The 20000-nt window shown below is 35.4% G+C and overlaps 1 protein-coding gene across 10 annotated transcripts in view; it reads left to right on the top strand.

The window, feature by feature from the left end:
- LOC136852537 (serine-rich adhesin for platelets-like) overlaps positions 1 to 20000 on the top strand; it is a 140863-nt gene that overhangs the window by 41025 nt on the left and 79838 nt on the right. For 4 of the 10 annotated variants that reach the window (XM_067127270.1, XM_067127272.1, XM_067127266.1 and 1 more), the window contains exon 1: positions 9661 to 9771. The exons of 5 other annotated variants lie outside the window; for them this stretch is intronic. The gene's annotated coding sequence lies outside the window, so the exon portion shown is untranslated. Of the gene's footprint in view, positions 1 to 9660; positions 9907 to 20000 lie in introns of those variants that run through there. One more of the 10 variants, XM_067127267.1, reaches the window with a different exon arrangement.

Here is a 20000-nt window from a genome sequence, read left to right as displayed (position 1 = left end):
AACTCCACTGACGATAAAAATCTTTCGGCGAGCTTAAAAGAATTAAAAAGAAAATCAACTGCCAAGCTACAATTACCTATATATATAATATCTAATATATATATATTATATATATATATATATATATATATATATATATATAATGATAGATAGATAGACAGACAGATAGGTAGATAAATAGATGGACATACAATGTACGTTAGTGAGCACGCATTATTTACTGATAATTATATTCTGCCTTCACTCTCGACCTATCTTCGAGTTCACCTTTAATATTTTTTTTTTTTTAAATTCCAGATCTCGCCTTATTCGTTCTCTCCTTTTAAAATTGTGTTCATCTCACACAGTATCTCCTCCCTCTGCCTCTGTGGTACTAGGAACTGTTTTCTTTCAGGAACAGTTCAGGCTGGGACACACTTTCTGCTGATTAGATCCAAATAAGATTTTATATCTAATTTCCCATCTCAATCATGAGTGAGTTTCTTCGGCGCAATCGAGCTTTCTGTACAGGGTATAATGCTGCATGAAACTTTCAGCCACGGCCAGGTGGTGGCCTGTGTCGGTGGCACCTATAGCGGTGCCAGACGCACGATCATGGCTAACCTTAACCTTAAATAAAATAAAAATTACTGAGGCTAGAGGGCTGCAATTTGGTAGGTTTGATGATTGGAGGGTGGATGATGATCATACCAACTTGAAGCCCCCTAGCCTTAGTAGTTTTTAAGATCTGAGAGCGGACAGAAAAAGTGCGGACGGGCAGACAAATAGTTATCTTTTACAGAAAGCTAAAAATCTAAACAAAATTATTTCAGTAAATAAAGGATATTGTGTCCAATATTCACTCACCTAATCTAGTGTTTCTTTCCAATGCAAGCTTCCGAGACTTTTTATCGTCTTCGAAGACAAGAGACCTTACGCCATACTCTGGATTTTGGGAAGGTCTAAACATGGACAGGTTTAGCGCCAGGCATCTCAGTCGCACTTGAAATTAGTATTAAATCTCATAGAAAGCATACAGGCTAGTTGGCAAAATCACTGAAACATATACTGAACCACAATTTAAACAAGCCTTCGACTTCCATTTTTCTTTACTGATCACCAGCTCTTAATTACAGGTGAGTAACCTTATAATTTAGTTAGTTTCAAATTATTAAAACTGATAGCCAAATGACTGTAAATAAAATGGTAAAAACTTTTGAACTGCCTTTAAAGGGGTCATGATGTTATTCTAGCTCCCTATTAGTCAAATCACTGTTAACGTATACTTACGATGAAATGTCTTCCTCAAATTTTCCACTTCCTCTCTTATTTTTCCCGACTGAAAACAATAGATTTATAACCGGGTACATAAGCATGAAAGAGAAAGAGAAAGAAATTGATATTTTACATCTGTGATGGACCTTTATGAGCTAAGAGATAGAGAGCGCGCTGGCAAACACATCATGCACTTTTCTATTCACTTTCTGTATATATGATGCACGTGCACACATCACTACATGAGATATATATATATTATATATATATATATATATATATATATATATATATATATATATATATATATATATATATATATATATATATATATATATATATATATATATATATATATATATATATATATATATATAAATTTATATATATAATCAGAATCAATTACAATGCTTCCTCGCCCTTTTAGACTTATGGCGCTTCTTTTTCCATAGAGAGAGAGAGAGAGAGAGAGAGAGAGAGAGAGAGAGAGAGAGAGAGAGAGAGAGAGAGAGAGAGAGAGAATTTTCTTTACTGTTAAAGCATTTAGCATAGGGAGAGATTTTTACACATTTTACAAGAAACAATTTTTCAGTCAAGTCCTGGCCTTTACATCGACAAATGAAAATACTCTTGTTTACCTATCGCTGTAATTTAAAACGAAGACTACCACAGCCTAAGGAATACTGCAGGTGACAAGGTCTTGGACACATAGACGTGTCCTGTCATAATGCATCAACTCTTCTTTTCTTATTAAATGCAGCGCTTGCATAACGTTGTTGCCAACACATTTTGAAAACTAGACGTCAACATGCGCTTCAGTGGCTGAATAACTGATAAGATTAGAACTATTGTACCCAACGAACTCAAGAGTTGTTTTTGTTCCAAACAAAGCATCAACATTACTCTTTACACAAATAACAATATAATGGTTTGCCAAACAGCATTTGCATTATACCTTATAAACATTTCCGTTATCCAATGAACTGTGTTGGTGTAGAGACTCTATCTAGGACAGACACACAAACAACAAGCATTATTTTAAGATGGAGGGTGATTCATTCTTCTTCGTTACAATTACCTTTTAAAGCTCTTTCATACCGTCGCCCATTTCCTTTTCAAATCACAGGTAAATAAGGATACAACTTCCTCTTCTTTTCATCATACCATATAAAAAATATGATGAGATATTTCCCAACTGCCTCCACCAACACAAGCAGTTAATCAGACCCCCAGAGACTCTTCAGGTTATTACCGTAACCCTTATAATAAATTTTGAAATGGTGAACCTTGTGATAAGGTAAGATAAAACAAAATGATAGGAACACCATGGCATACTGAAAATGCCACGAACAAAAACTTTGAAAAATTCCACATGGCCTCTACAAATGCTAGAACACTGCAAATTCCACAGAAATATTGAACATCATACAAATAAAACCTACTTCTCATTCAAACTGGTAAAAGTCCAACTGGCAAATCCAAATATATGAAAATCAATTATATTCTCCCCAACACTTTGTGACCCGTGAGAAACCCCAAACCAACCCCCAGGGGGTCATGAGCCCAAGGCTAAGAACCGTTGACCTAGTCCTACCAATCAGGGTCACACACTAGAATGGCAGGAACCAAACGACAGCAGATTCTGAAGACTGCCTTGCCTCGGTTATTAATCCGTACAGAAGTAACACCAGTATAGTACAAGCCCTGTAGATGCACCATGTAAGCGGCCTTTCGGTGAACTCCCTTCTTTTCACCGTCCTATTAAAGGCACCGAAAATGACTATACACTCTGTGAACTCACCTTTACCGAAGTCATATCTGCTATTGCTGCCACTATGTGACCCGTCTGCTAATGTCCTGGCGGTACTGAAATTTAGTGACTGGAAGCTTGGAAATTGTCAAGCAACTGACTGAGAAACGTTTTGAGTTCCCGAAGGCTCAGCAAAGATGGCGATGTCAAACAATATTAATTTTAATTTTTCCTGAAGTTGCTCCTAAAAACAATCATGTAAGTTGCGCCTACAATCATGGTATCAACCTCAATTCAGCTAATGTATTTCGAAAGTATCACGTAATAAAGTAAGAGACTGACATATCTCAAGTAAAACATTTCTGCTGTCACCGAAAAATCCTTGTTTTTATATTGATTTATTGCCTAAGTAACTGTCTGTCATGCGACTACTCGTTAAATTATTTATCTAATTCAGTTCCTTGTCACACCAAGTCTCATTTTTATAACCGTCTTCAGCTATGTAACCTGGTCATTCACCTATACCATGGTGTAAGAATTTTGAGAAAGTCAAATCGTATAAGGCCAATGTTTTTGCATTCCGTGAACTCTGCCACAGTGTCACTCATTCAAGATATTACGCAACCCCATCCAAGCACTACCAAACTGTTGCCATTTTTTTGGCTGCATGCACGTTATCAATGTAGTATTGGCTTGCATATTTTTTGTAAACTTGAATATACGACATGAGAACGTGATCTGTCTTGTGTGATCAGACATGAAAGTGAGAAAACAGATAAACTGGCACTGCTTATCGCAAGATCATTGTAAACCAGACAGAGAAATTAACTTATGACTTGTGTTAAATTTCCGCCTTAATGAAACCTTTATATATATATATATATATATATATATATATATATATATATATATATATATATATATATATATATATATATATATATATATATATATATATATATATATTTATGTGTATGCGCGTGCGTGTGATATGTGTATAAAATGCGTTCTCAGAAATTAAAAGTGCCCGTTATTCATTAGTTATTCAAACATTACCTCTAAAGAAGCGTATTAATCCCAAGGTCATACAAGTAAACTCCATGATACTCATTCACTATTCCATGCAAAAATAATTATTCAACATGTGTGAATGAGTCATGTTTTAACTGCATTTTTGCAGGTTGATTTCTGCTGTTTATTTCATTCCCCGATACATTTAAAAAGCCTTTGCTTCCTGATGTCGCTGATTCTTTTAATATATTTTTGTGTAATTGACTGCTATAACATGTACAGGGTTCTGTACTAAGAAATTATACGAAATATTTCTCACTGACATATCATTACGTAATTTTTGCGTTCGCACACCTTCCACTGTCGGAATACTTTTTATCTGCACTTCCAAAAGGACGCTAGCCTAATCTTGGTTGACTTTTGCTTGTTACAAACTTTTTAGAACAAATATTGGAATTCTTTAAACTTCTGCTTTTTACTGCTCACTCCTTTTAATTTATTATTTGAGATATAGTCAGATGAACGGAAAATAACGGGTGTTAAAGATATGAAGATCATGAATTCTACGAATGGTAATATATATAAAATAAGAAAATAAATTTGGCGAAAAATAACCAAACAATTACTGCTTCAAGGGAATTTTGCGCTCTTGCATGGTATCCACTGATCTTATTTTTCTAGAAAAGTCCCCTCCCTCCCTCTCTCTCTCTCTCTCTCTCTCTCTCTCTCTCTCTCTCTCTCTCTCTCGTGGTCTCTTTTGAGAGGCTACATGTATACCCAGAGTAGGTCCCATTGGTAAAATAGAGAGATGAGGAAACTTACTGCTTTAAAAGGGAGTATGGCGTTCTTGTTACTCGGAAATCTATGTCAGGAGTGCAAGCTAACGGAAATTACAAGGTTAAGTTTTTGATAAGTGAAGCAGTTTAGTCCCATTACTGTAAAGCCCAATGTATCTTCCTGACCTAAGCAATGAACCAGGTACCTCATAGTTACCCGACTACGGTAGGTTGTAACTAGAATGAATAATGTTATAGGACTAACAACCTCATCCAAAAGATATCTGCTGAAAACTGAGGTTAGTGCCATTTGGCGCCACTGTCTGTGGTAAAACACATAAGGTGAATATGTATGTATATGTATATATACATATATATACATATACACACACACAAACAAGTGTGTACGTATTTATGTGTGTATGTGTAAGAATGTATAATGCCCATTTCAATGTATATATAATTATATAATTCAAGTCGTGTACATTCTACATATTTATAAACCATACATTTACTCCTCTACATCACCGATAGAGCTCGCTCCATATTTATCACTTATCCACGTCACAGATGACGTGTTTTATCTTATCTCTTTCAGCTCCCTCCCTTCCTGAGATTCTGAAAGGCCTACCACTCGAGTGGCTGTTTGTATTCACGAAAACATGTACGGCTCACCGATAAGTTTTGCCTTTTTTCACTTCACATCCTTTTTCTCTTACGAGGAATTTCAAATTTCATTTCATCACTACATTTTTTTACTTCACCGTCGACGTTTTCCAAATATAAATAGAATAATGTAAACATTTAAGGAAAAAGCTATTTCTCAACAATATCCACAGCTGGTAAGACTTCTGTTTGAAGCAATGTCGTCTTAAACCCCTAAAATTTTTATGCCAAACAATGCCTGTAAATAACTATATGAATGTGTGTATATCTATGTATGTATGTATATATATATGTACTGTGTATATATATATATATATATATATATATATATATATATATATATATATATATATATATATATATAATCTTGGATTATCTCTTCGTTTATTACCCTCTGACAATTAACCATCAGGTATTCTTGTTCTTTTGTTTACCTTGTAATATATATATATATATATATATATATATATATATATATATATATATATATATATATATATATATATATATATATATATATATATATAGGTTACAAGGTGCATCATACATTGTGCCAATGTATTACACGAACCTTTTTAAAGTAACTAACACAAAGGCGTGTACAAGTTAACCTTGCTCACCCACCCCTCGACATTTTTTGATAGCATATCCGGTTTTCCAGTTAGTTCATCGCACTAACAGGTGTGGTATATCCGGCAACTGTAGCCGGAATAACAGCTCTAAAACTGAGCACTGAGTTATATTGCTTATAATAAAAACCGTTTAACTTCCGAATGTAGCTTTTAGATCATACAGTTATACACGCATATATACATAAATACATACATACAATATATATATACTATATATATATTTATATATATATATATATTTATATATATATATATATATATTTACATATATATATACATTTATAAATATATTATATATATTTATATATATATTATATATATATTATATATACATATATATATTTATATTTATATATATACAAACATATATATACATACACAATGTGTATGTGGTGTATGTATGTGATGGAGAAATTTGGAAGGGAAAACCCATTACGGAAAATACATGGACCCAGAGTACATGCAAGACGGGGTTGAAAAATGGTTTGCATTGGGGGTCTGTGAAGGTTACTGAAGCAACTGATGTTATATATTGAAGTTTTCTCAATAAGCAGTTCACCACGAATCACCACCAGTCATTCACGTTCTAGTTATGTTCCCAATTAATTTTACTGCCTAACATCTTTTGCCTGTGGCCTATGCTAGTGCAAAGCTCATACCCTGATATCATAAAAAATATAAGTATAAATATATAAACACCTCACTAACCATTTCCAATAATTATCAGTTCTACCTTAACTTCAGAAATATATTGCCACACCTGACACTGAAAAGCTTGTCAGTGAAAGAGAATTCAAGTGTCTGATTGCAAAGAAATGAGCCCAAAATGGTGGTCTTCTACTTTGCTCGACAATTTTTTATCGTTTCCTCGAAATTTAGTATGTAATTCTTGTGCAAGAAATATATGTAAATGCTATTTTGACATATTTTCTCTCTTATGTAATTCCTATTGAACTCAACGCCATTGTTGCGCAGATACAATCTTCTTATGAAAACTTTCAAACAGTCTATAGACGTCGCCGATGAGCGAGGAAACAGTCCGTCGAATCGAATAAGTAAGATGAAAGAAACGTGAATAATTTTTCCTTTATTCCTGAGATGGTTCCCTGAAGAGAAAAAGAAGAAGCAGAGGCTGATTCAAAGTCTCGGCAAGAAAACAGTATCTGGAAACAATGCCATTTTCTTCAACAGTAATTGTGTTTGTGTATAATACACAAACATTTTTTGTTACGAAACAAATATAATATATATATATATATATATATATATATATATATATATATATATATATATATATATATATATGTATATGTATGTGTGTGTAGTGTGGAGAGAGAGAGAGAGAGAGAGAGAGAGAGAGAGAGAGAGAGAGAGAGAGAGAGAGAGAGAGAGAGAGAGAGAGAGAGGAATTAGTTTGATGAATAGCCAAAGTTTTGAATACACTTAAAACAACTTTGTTCGTTAGTTTTCAAGGGTTAAGGTGCATTAAGACGACCAGTGGGAATAAGGGAAGGGGGAAGGGAACTCAAACAAGGTCGTTGGATTTAAAATCCTAAAATAATGTCAGTTATTCAGCACAAAAACGCACTCAAATAGCCATACATTCACTATTAATTCACTATATCTTCATATTAAATGATATTTGTAATATGTATAAATTGTAACCATAAATACTCACCCAGTGGGTGTTTTCTTGTCAGTTCAATTGCCGCAGTCCCTGTATATATAAAATCAATAAAATCCTACACCCATTACTTCTTGCCCAAATCTCTTAATTGGTATTACTTTGCCATATCTTTAAGATATAAATACATTCCCACTAAACATAAAAATATAAAACTAGCACATACTGTACATACATCCACAGCTGAGCACACTTACTCATTTCGAAATATATACATTTAAAGGTTTGTGAAAGAGAGAGAGAGAAAGAGAACGGTAGTCTAATTCTTTTAAAAAATATCGTTCAGTCTCAAATGAGAGAATGAATCCAGTTTCCATTCTATACTTAAAAGTTAGAAAATTAGAGACAAATACCCTGGTTCGTTATAATTAATTTTTACCTTTGAATAATAACAATTGTAGTTCGATCTTTATTAGCAAAGTAATTCCACATATATCTAAATTATTTTACTAAAATAACCAAAATGAGTATCTCTTATATAATTTTATTCCACAGTCCTCCATTAGATCTAAGGGATTAGTAATTCTCTCCCAAGGCCAGCCGACATTCTATTAATAAAAAACAAAAGTGGGCAGAGGGTCAATTAAAATCTTGATCTGCAGCAATGCCAGAACCTGGCCGGCTGATCCTTGAACCGAACTACTTCCACAAAACTGTTAACATCGGCTTATAAAAGATGATTACCCTTGCTAATACAATTCAAAGCAAATGTATACACCACTTGAATAACGACGCAAATATAGGTCATTTCTTTCGTGACTGTAATGAATTTTTATCAAGAATACGTATCCGATATCAGCTGGAGAAAATCTCAATCGATTTCATAATACAAAATCGATGAAATGGATTCTTTCCCTTTGCTCACTCCAGAGTTCCGTCTAAATAGTACGGACTGTCACATGAATCTAGATACAGTGCTGCAGAGGTGAAGGGGAAGAGAGTTTTAAAAATACTACGTCGGTGCACACGCAGCATCTGTGGAGATGTGATTGACCCCGGATGTGCGCACAGAAACGACGAAGACCACTGTTCAATGTAGCAATTACTAGACGTCGGTAAGTAAACATTTTCGTGCCGGAAGAGTTTTATATTTCGTCTTCATTCGTCGGATTCATTTCAGTCGAGGGCAAAAACCAAAGGCTGAACCCTGCCCCATCCAAGATGAATAAAACTGCTGAGAAGGCAGACGACAGAACTGGAGCAGGAAACCAAACTTCTTATTCCGAAGCGAAATAACAATCGGGGGAAAGTTTTAAAACACGTAGATGGACTGGCACACACCACCCGTCACGGAAATCATCACGCATAAAAAGCACACTCATAAAAGAGGAATGCACGTTGTGCGAATAACTTGAAAGTTTCTAAATCCTGAAACAATTGCTTTATCGATATCTTATACCTTAATGCAGAAATGACTAAAATTATACCTTGGAATGCAATCTCATTGTCACACTAAGCAGCCAAGCCCCATCAGAAAGTAGCAATACCCAACTTATCTTCTGTTATCAGTGACTGGCGATAACAAGACGCTGTTTTCAAGACAGCATGAATGACGCCCCGAACACAAATCGATGAAAATCAACCTCCCCTAAGGAAATTTTCAGAAATTCTGACTAATTCAAAATAAGCCTGGTGAATATGAAGAAATCTAAAGTAGCATTTTAAAATTAATTATCTCCTCTTTTTTCGCCTGTAAAGAATCACGTAGACGTGAACACATTTCTATATGCAAAAACGGAGTTGACTTGTTTAAATCTGCAATACAGACATGTAGTAGCTTCAAAAACTAAACTACACCATAAACAAAACGACGTCGTATCATGCAGAAGCAAACTGGATGTTTTGAAAAAGACTGGCAACACTTGCTGATCAAACACCGGTGTTGCCACCTAGGCGGTTTTACACTACTATCCCAAGTGGGAATGCCTTGATATCAGTCTAACTCTGTGAAGCGTTGAGTGGAGATTTACTCGTCCGAGTATCAGCTCGTACCGTCACGTGCGTTACTTATCATCCTAGTCACTCCCCATTTGCTAAACCGACCCTCAACGGCATCAACAGTGATCTCGGACAATGATAATACGTATCACAAAATCGGTGAATGTGGCGATTCTGAGACGAAAAACTACAATTGTGAGTGGCGTCGTATGACCAGTATTTACTTCGCTAACGCAAAAATGTGCGACGAGGTCTTTTTATGTTAAAAGTATCTCTTTCAACAATGCAATCTGTCTCTATGGTGCGTGGAAATACAAATACGTGTCATGCGTTCACATAGACGTGTGCCTGTATCCAAACATGGAATAATCAGTCGAGCATAATTTCCCCATAAATTGAAAAACTTGGGTGATGGATTGCTGTTTACGAGCTTTCTCGAGTTACGCAACTACAAGTTATCTCGCCTTTCTGAAGAGCATCCTCTCCAAAAGCACTTTAAACCAGCGTAACTGCTATTTCGTTATTTTCAGTGATTAGTGTTAAATTCGTTCGGAGGTTAATTATAGGGAATTCGAGGCACGTAAGATTATCGAGTTTTTTCAATCATGTTTTAGCAGTCAATCTATGTAATTTTCTGTTAAGAAACTTGATTATATAACTTGGTGTGTGTATTTATGTATGTATGTCTGTACATACATACATACACACACATATACATATATGGCAAGATGTACAAATAACTTATGCATTAACAAAATCAAATAAGGTCCAAAAATGTGGTCAAAATCTTAAATCCGTCGACACCACCTAAGTGAAACCAGAGCGCTCTCCACACCGTGAAGTTAATGATCACTGGGTGTCGGCGGACTATTGATTTGACTGTACATAACAGAGAAACGAAAACTAAAGGGCACAATGAGAACCAGTTTTCTCAAACACAGTGAAATTATTGACACCTAAACCATTAACCATCTGTTAAAATAAAATAACCAAGGTCGAGGCAAACAACCCGCAACAAATACATTCGGCATTCCGTCTGTAGGCCTCAGGTTAACGATACATCTACTCATCAACGTCGTGAGAGAGAGAGAGAGAGAGAGAGAGAGAGGGGGGGAGGGGTCGCGCCCAACAGCTGCGCCAAACCCATCTTTATCAACGTATATGACACACCTGCATGGATTCCGAACCTCGATATAACACTTGCGTGCGCGTGTGTACATGTGACTTTATATTTACTTGTGTATTTGTGTTATTACTTATACAATTTGTTCCACACAGTTTTATTCAAAGCGGCGCGTTTATATTGTTGCACTTTCATGCACGTTACTTAAAAACGTAGCATACTACTGTTGTTCCCAAATTAAACTACTGAAATTTTAATCTTTGAATGCTAATTAGGATGTAAAGTACAATTAACTTTTTTCTTTACTTGCAAATTTTTATGGAAAAATCTCCTTTTGAATTCTTATATTTTTTAGCTAATTATTCTCGCCGAAACTTTAATGGATATCTTCAACTGGCTATGTGAACGACAATACTTGTATTTTATGTTAGTTTTTACATCAGTTCACATCACATACCACACTAATTGCGGAAATTTAATGACTCTCACACTTGATTGCTCACGGTGACTCGTACGCTACAGAAACTGCCATCTTCTGAAAATCAAGTTTAACAGAATCGAAAAAAAGCAACGGCAACGTGGGCCGAAGACACATTAAACATACAGCAATGACAGAAAAATGCTTTCCGAGAATGAGTAGAATCTGCAATTCACGAGGGTCAAGTAGATGATCTGAGTAAGCAGGTAACCCAATTAAAACACCTGCGGCAACAGGAACTAACATCGGGGTCATGTACTCCATTTAAGCGTCGTGACTGTATCGAAAGAGGAAAAAAAAAAATTACTTACGTCATCAGTTGCACAAGAACAAAATCTACAAAAAGGAATTTCTTGAAACAAAAGCTTCCTACACGAGCCAGTCGCTCAAAGAGCCAGACTTCCCTACGATTAAATGAATCATTAATCTTAACCATCATCCGGGCAACAGCAGGTGTCGTGGGTTTTTACTGAATATAAAGGTATAAGACCATGGTATGCGAAGAAAACGTAAGGTGCCTTTATTGACCCAAATGTGAAGTCAAGTCAGTCTCAGCCAAATAAATCATTTTGACATTGTTAGTACGCTACTCTTTCCATTAAGTCAAAATATACTTTTTGTAAGTTACCTTTTGAAAAACATCATCTCATAAACCTGTCTTTATTTATCAGCGGTGACGATGAAGATTTGGGTAAAAATCCAGTGCGGGTTTTCTACAGTCATTAGAACCTAAGATGGCTTGGATAATCACAGATTACTTACGAAGCACTATTGATGCATACGGTCAAGTTTCTTACGCCATCCGATAACGATACTACACGATAAAAAGGTGTGGGGAATATTACAAATCTTTACTTCCTACACCAACAAAGTTCCATTCCTAAAACTTATATGAAGTTCATTAAGTACAAATGCCCATTTCCTTTGACACAAATACTCTACTTCTGCCTTCCATGATTTCATGTTGACGTGTCTATGGAAGATTCAAGTTATATAATGGCCCCAGTTCCTGGCACAGCAAAGTGCGCATAAACAAGACTTTTTCTTAAGATATTACCTTTGTGAGTCACCGTCTTTACAGCCACAAATCTACCGGTAGAGAACTGTATGCATGTTATCACCATTACACACAAGATTCACGTATGTCTCTAACACAAAATTAGTCTTCTGCAGCTGTATTTCTTTCTTCAAATAATTCCCCTCACAACTTCACAAGTGCAGTTTATCTTCCAGCACCAATTTCCTTTATCCGTAACTGTATTGTTCTAGTAACCGTACTACCTACACATCTAATGCACATTGGTCGTCTAACAATGAAATAGCCTTATCTACAGAGCCAAAATTAAAACACCCAATGAGCTGAGGATCTGAATTCATCACCTAGGTGATGGCAAAATTCTTTGACTCAACTCGACAAATTTCAGTAGGTTAACACAAACTGATATGAACCAGGGCACATTCTCTACTGCGAAGTCTATTCTTACTACTCCATTCCTTAATATTCCCAGTCCAACAGGTCCATGACGATCTCCCATCTATAAAAAATGACAAGCTATCTAGACCAGCCAACGTGGTGTTCCTGCATGATTCCTTACCCCTGAAGACATTTATTGGTTTTGCATAAGCCAATGAAAGGGCAAAAATCTAATCCTTCCAACTATTATGAGTGTAGCTTGTATTATAGTATTGTTGAAATATTCAAAACTTTATTCATCTAATTTTTAAAGTACTTAATATCAAGGTCTCCTTCCATATCACCAGAACTCCTTCTGCATACCAATCGCTTAAGAAACCCTCCTTTCCTATATGACTAGCATTTTTGTAATTTTCCATGCATACTCTTGGATAACCTTCATGTTATCAATCTTAATATCTCTAAGGCTTTTGACATCCAGGAAGAAGGCTCTGTTAGCCACTCCTTCCAATTATGGCTTTCCTCTTCTCTGGAAACTCAGCTCTTTATTTAATCATTACATATCAGTTATTTTTATCAGTTGTAAAAGTCTGGTTTTACCCAACTCCAGTGATGTGCTAAATTTCTAAATGGTTCTGTACCTTCACCCACATTTCCTCCTGAGCATGCTTGTGCAACTGATGAAGTCATCTCTTATTTTTGTCATCTGCAATTTCTCTTCTGCCTGTTTGCACTCAACCTCAAATTTTTATTTCAACATCGATTATCTCGGATCTCATGTGCATATCTGGATGGAGATATCATATTATCAAATCAGTGGCCCCAAAGGCTGGGTTACCGCTGAGTTCTGTCCCATCTCCTATCCAGTTCTTTAGTTCTGTTAAATAAAGTATTTAAACTTCTTTACATTACCAACCTGGGTTTACAAACATATGATGAAGGTTCAAATTGCTAAATCTGCTTCTAAAATATTAAGTCTGTAACTTCCATGGTCCATTTATTGACCCGTGAGTTTACGGCTTATATAAAAACTACACTAACATTGTGGGTACTATATCTTTTGTGTCCCTCATCAAAATGAAACGGCATATAATTCATCAAATGACTGATCAGTTGTACTGCCCTCTCCGCTCCTCTCGAGCCTTACTTCCTCCACCACAATTAGCCTTGTAATAACCACCAGAAACCTCTTCCCAAAGGTGTGCATAAGATGGTAACCTTCGATTAGCACTGTTATGCAAGCTTCTTTCCCTCATCTGTAACACTTTAATTCTGTTCGTGTTGGACCTCTCTGCTTTCCCTGACTGTTAAGATTCAACCTTCTTTAGGTACAAGCCCAAATTTTATTTCTATTCCCCCATTGCTTTTGTGTGTTTTGTCTGTTTTCTTTGAGTTCAAGGGAGAAAAATACAAATGTTACATCCCATTGCCCCTGCCATTAGGTATGTAAGTTTGGTGTTTTAGCAGAGTTCATATGGTAATCTTGACATTTTTCATTTTCCTTATAATATATACAGTTTGTGAAGCATACATATTGTTTTTCCAAAGATGTCTTTTACCAACCAGCGTAAATTTTTTTTTATCTGTATCTTACCACCATTCATCCTAATGCTTGTAACCCAATGGAGTTCAGCCCAAAGAGTCATAATACTAGCGTTGGTCGAAGATTAGTAGTACCCCTATGAGTGAGCAGTTACACTTCGCTTAAGAATCCAAAGTCTCCCTTGCCGCTGTTCGACTATGAGCCTGTTATTTCCTGTCCTATATTTCGAAAGGAGAAAACAATGTGCCTGAATGAAGAATGAAATCAAATCGTAAATATGATGTGCATATTTCCTAAACGCCAGGACATTTTCAATTGTTACTGTTCAGTATGTCCTGTGAGCTTGGTTAATTCAGTGTTAGTGCGATCTGTTATACAATATTACAACGTGTATGTGCAAATTATGAAGACTGTGAGAGGATGTAAAGGAAATGTCACAGTTTGATATTTACGAATCAAGGGTGATAGTGAGGGAGAAATAAAGTTTCCAACGTTATAATTAGTTAGTCCGGTGAATGAATGGAAGCGAAAGGGGTGGAGTGATGACAGAATGACTGAAGAGCCAACCAAAAGGAAAGAGAAAGCAGCAGGAGTCAAAAGTTACATATAGTGGTTTAATTGTTAAGCCCATGTTACAATAAACAATGTTAAGAAACCTATTAAAATGAAAAAATTATGAAAATTAAATGTTGCCATACAAAAAAACTTATAAATCTACAGATTTCTAAGGTGTACATTTATGTCCAGAAATCCAATGTACATAAACCTAAGGATAAAGAAAGAGAATGTTCAAAGGAAGAGAATAGGCAACTTAGTACGTTTCGTTTCCTTTATTCTACTTCACGTTCTTTCCATCGGGATAATAAGAATAGCCAAGGGCTCTATTATTTCATTCAACATTCAAAATGTTCTTTCCGCATCTAGCAGTTCCAGTTACTCTCGCTTTTCTTTTCCTTAAATGTATTAGTTTTGTACTTAGTTTCAGAAACTGAGAATATGTTAGTTTTGTCTACAGCAATATAAATAGGAATCTTGCTTTTCGGTTAAGTGCATTGATCCAAAATCATTTTTGGCACACTAACACTGCAAATTTGACCCCGTTATCCACTTTGAGTTAAAATCTTCAACGACCCATTAAACGACTTTCTAAGTGCGTTCTTCAATGAGTGTTGGAAATTTTTAAACAAAACTATTTTTGTTCAAGACATGAAGCTGATATCTGTTTTTAATCATTTGATATTTTCCTTATTGAAGGTGTAATAGCACTAACGCTAAAATCAAAGATATTAACACAAAAGACCCGCGGCAAGAACTGACATAACCGTAACCTGACAAAGGGTACTTGTACATAATACGGACTCAGCTAATATACATGTAAGGAAATGCACGAGTATTCATTTTCTTTTAGGTTTCCTTATCTACAAAACACATGCTAAATACAAAAACCTGTACACGAACCTATTTCTCAGTTATTGTTCACTTGTAAAAAATACATAGTGGTGGCTTACAATCACCTACATTTCATGCTTTCTGTTTTTGAAGTGCAAAAGAGGTCATCACCTTTAGGGTACTATTGATGCGCTAGGCTAGGAGAAACCTTCTCTCCTTTAACCTTTGGGGTTTAGATTTTCCGGCAGACTTTAAAGAGTTTTACTTTAACTACATTTAGTTCAGTTCAATGCTTCTTCCTGTATAATTGGCTTACGAGTTCTCTCTTATTTTCACTTATAATTATTTACTTCTATAGCCCGTATTTATTTTTAGTAAGAGGAATAAATCGTGCCGTTACCATGACATATTAAATCATATGTATGATTTCCTGCTTTAATGGGCAGAAAAACATATAAATGCTGTCAACAACAGTATACAGTGTCTCTGCTTACTAGCATGAATCCAATGAGATTAGCAGGAAAGCGGTTTATTCAAAAGATGAAAGATATCAGTGGAAGAAGGGAGGTAGAATGATTTCTCTCTCTCAGGCTAGAGGGACAGTTATCTTTAAGTCTCTTTAGACAGATGTAAGCTCTCAAGGGATGTTACATATTTATTACAGAATTAATTACACATACACGTCATTAGTGTAAACGAAAAAAGAAAAAAAAGAGTGTATAGCTTGAAGAAGTTTTCATACGTCCACGCTCACAAACACAAACACACACACACACACACACACACGTACTTCGATTTTTTCACCATACGCCTTTTCCCACTTATGCGTGCGGCGCCAAAAGATGTTAGCCTTCTAGTCCTCAATAAGTTTTTAGAACAAAACTGTTAGGATCAGGCCCTTATTAACCTCGTTTATCAGGTACTTACTTCACTGCTTAGATTTGCATACACATACGGATTTTAATGGCGCGAGCCCATCAGCCAATGGTTAGGAATCAAACCCGTGTACCTCGCTTGATGGACGACAAAAGCTACTGATTGCAGCTTATAACAAATTTACAACAGTCAAGATGTAAAACATATTGACCGATATGAAAGTAACTACCCTTTAACAACATGAGAAACGAGGACGTCGAAGCCAATAACAGCAATAAGCCTGATTCCAGAGATGCTTCCTCTAAGGCTTCTTAGTAATTTGATCGGTAGTGAGTACAGGGAACTTTTAAAGCTTCATTACGATTTTATCAATTATTTCCGAGTGGGTGGGTACATTGCGTAACTCAAGGTCAATATGTCAAGCTTAGGAATCAAGGGCAACATTATTCATTTGATGGAGATGGTGTGTCATTTGAATAACGCGACTACATCAGCACAACGTGGGCACTTTGTGTGCAACTGATGCTCGCATAATGAATTTCCTCCCTGATGTTAAGGCCACAAGAGTGTGTAACACAGCAAAGCAAGGCAAGCAAGCCATTTGTCTTCTTATCTGACTCCTTCATATGTAACACAGATTCTTACAATAATTACAACAGCGAACAAGGCCATGTACAATACAGGTAGGCTACCTATGCCTTTTGAATTTTACTACATTTGAGTGAAATTGGGTATACGAAGGGAGTACACTTGGGACACGCCGTAAAAAATAAACATCGCACTGATTTTCACATTAGGCTAACACGGTACTAAGATTAAAAAATAACTTCAACTTTGTCCGTTTCTATTCCCTATAACTTTATCCAGTCAGTCCATAAAAGAAAACTTTGTTGTCGAGTCAACGTCTTTCTAAATTAGCATAAATTAAATACTCTCAAATTCTAACTTCTTGTTACCATTCTTCTCGACAGCATTTAGCCACTCTCTCTCTCTCTCTCTCTCTCTCTCTCTCTCTCTCTCTCTCTCTCTCTCTCTCTCTCTCTCTATTGTTGTGTGTTGTGTGCTTAATTTACAAGTGATTGCAAACATGCTTATCAGATCTAATGTCATTTATTCTTCCAATACAATTACCTTCGCAACAATGCATACACTGATACACACATACATATATACACAAATGAATTTTTATCACATCATCGTGAAATATTCTATACACAAACATTAAGCTACAAATGTCATTTAATATTCAGTTCGCTCTACCTCGGAAACACTACCTTAGAAATAACCTAGATAATTGTAACTTATAAGTGCATATGCCCAGCCAAAACGAAAACCTGTGCCTATGGATTAGATAAGTAGACATTTTACTTATGCATTCGGCTATCAAGTGGGATCTATGCTGATTTCGATTCTTATGTACATATTCATTTTGAATTCAGGTTCTGTATTTAGTATCCAATTCAACCCATTTCTGTCATGATAGCTGACTACTAAGTTTGTATACACACGTGACGTTTTTATAATGACAAACGTTAAGCCATAAAACCTTTAATATCTGATTCTCTTCACCTTGTCAGTACCTTACGACCAAAGAGAATTATAATAAAGTGCATCTATCCCAGCCAGGATTCCAACCTGTGCCTTTTGGATTAGTTCCATACATAAGTAGAAAATCGACCAAATCATTCGGCTTTCCACAGAGACACAAGTTGGTTTCAATATGCTGAGCATATTTTGTGATTATAAAATTCTTGTGTGTATAACTGAAAAACTGTCATAATTAGCCAAGTGTTACAAAATGAATTCGACAGGTATATGAACAACAATGTTTAAATTAACATATATCTCTTAAATGTTCGATGGATAAGTCGACTGCCTACCTCTGCATCAAGTCCAAAAGGAACAGGTCGGACTCATGGCCGAGGCAGTTGGTATCAATTAAGACTCACTTTGGTTGTAAGTTATCCATGAGGTACAGTGAATTCGATCTTAATGTAGTACTGTGTCTTCATATTTGTGATGATGACACACGCCACGTGCACATGCGCCAAAACTATCACAAAGACATATAAACAGTTTTGTCCAAGCGTGTGTGTGTGTCAGTGCATTAATTCATTTTTAAAGTGCAAGCGTCGTTATACATAAATACGCATCTGTATATGATGAAACCTACATACATAGACATGATTAATAATATAGTGGTGCACAAAAATTTTTATGTTCGGGCATAGATGTTTATAAGTTACAAACAAGAACACAGTAATCAGAAGCACTAACTTTATAAATGTTCCTTAGTTATGAAAGTGGAAAGTCTACTATACTCTATTTTTACCAAACACCTTTTTCCATATCTAAGGGTGAGGTTGCTAGTCTTACACCCTACTCATAAAGTTTTCAACGTGCCAACGTCGCTTTTCAGTGGTCGCCCATTAAGTCGTAAAAGCAAAGGAGTTACTTCATTATTATATCCAATGCAAAAATACTAACAAATTTGTCTTCCCAAGCAAGCACCGTTTATAAAAATTACCATAAAAGGATAAATTGTGCACGAACATACACCACACAAACACATTCGTACATACATACAAACTATATATATATATATATATATATATATATATATATATATATATATTATATACACACACATATACACAATTTCTCGTGGATCATTCTGATTACATACCAGCACGACGTTATTTTGTAAAAATTTTCAGATTTCTTGTATTTTTCTAATCTTTAGGATAAAGTTCAGGATGAGAAAAAGTTTTTACTGAAAAATTTTATATATATATATATATATTTATATATATATATATATATTAATATATATGTGTGTATAAATATTTATATATATAAATATTTATATATATATATATATATATATATATATATATATATATATATATATATATAATATATGTATATATCTATATATACATAAATCCGTATACGTGTTATATCCCTAAACCTAACGAAATATGCATGCCCAGGCAGAAGGACAAAATAAAGGACAGACTGATACTGATACCTCACACTGCATGTGAATCACGGTGACCAATCAGCCTCCTTTTGAGCGGTGATCAGAGAATCTACAGGAGTAACTACATGACAAACAAGCAAACGTCTAGAAAAGAAAATCCTGTCTGAAAAGCGGTTCATGCAATAGTCGTTCATGTCTGTCCGGTTGGAGGTTAGAGAGGAGGGAAAGAATGCAACAAATGCACTTGCACTAACCACAAAGCAAGGGTCTCTGGGAAGCGCCACTTAATTCTTATTAAGGTTGAAGGGGAGAAATGAACTTCTGTTGCTTGTGTAGTGTTCTTTCTCTCAATTACATTATTTACACGCTAATACGTACTTCTGATAAATTGAATTACAGCCGCGGTAATCTTGAGCACTCTGTTAATATTGCGTATTACTGATCGCGGGTTGTCGTTAATAATGACTACGTCAAGTTTACGTT

Source organism: Macrobrachium rosenbergii, chromosome 25 (genome assembly GCF_040412425.1).
Source record: "Macrobrachium rosenbergii isolate ZJJX-2024 chromosome 25, ASM4041242v1, whole genome shotgun sequence".
NCBI lineage: Eukaryota > Metazoa > Arthropoda > Malacostraca > Decapoda > Palaemonidae > Macrobrachium > Macrobrachium rosenbergii.
This window is presented reverse-complemented; position numbering and strand designations above follow the sequence as displayed.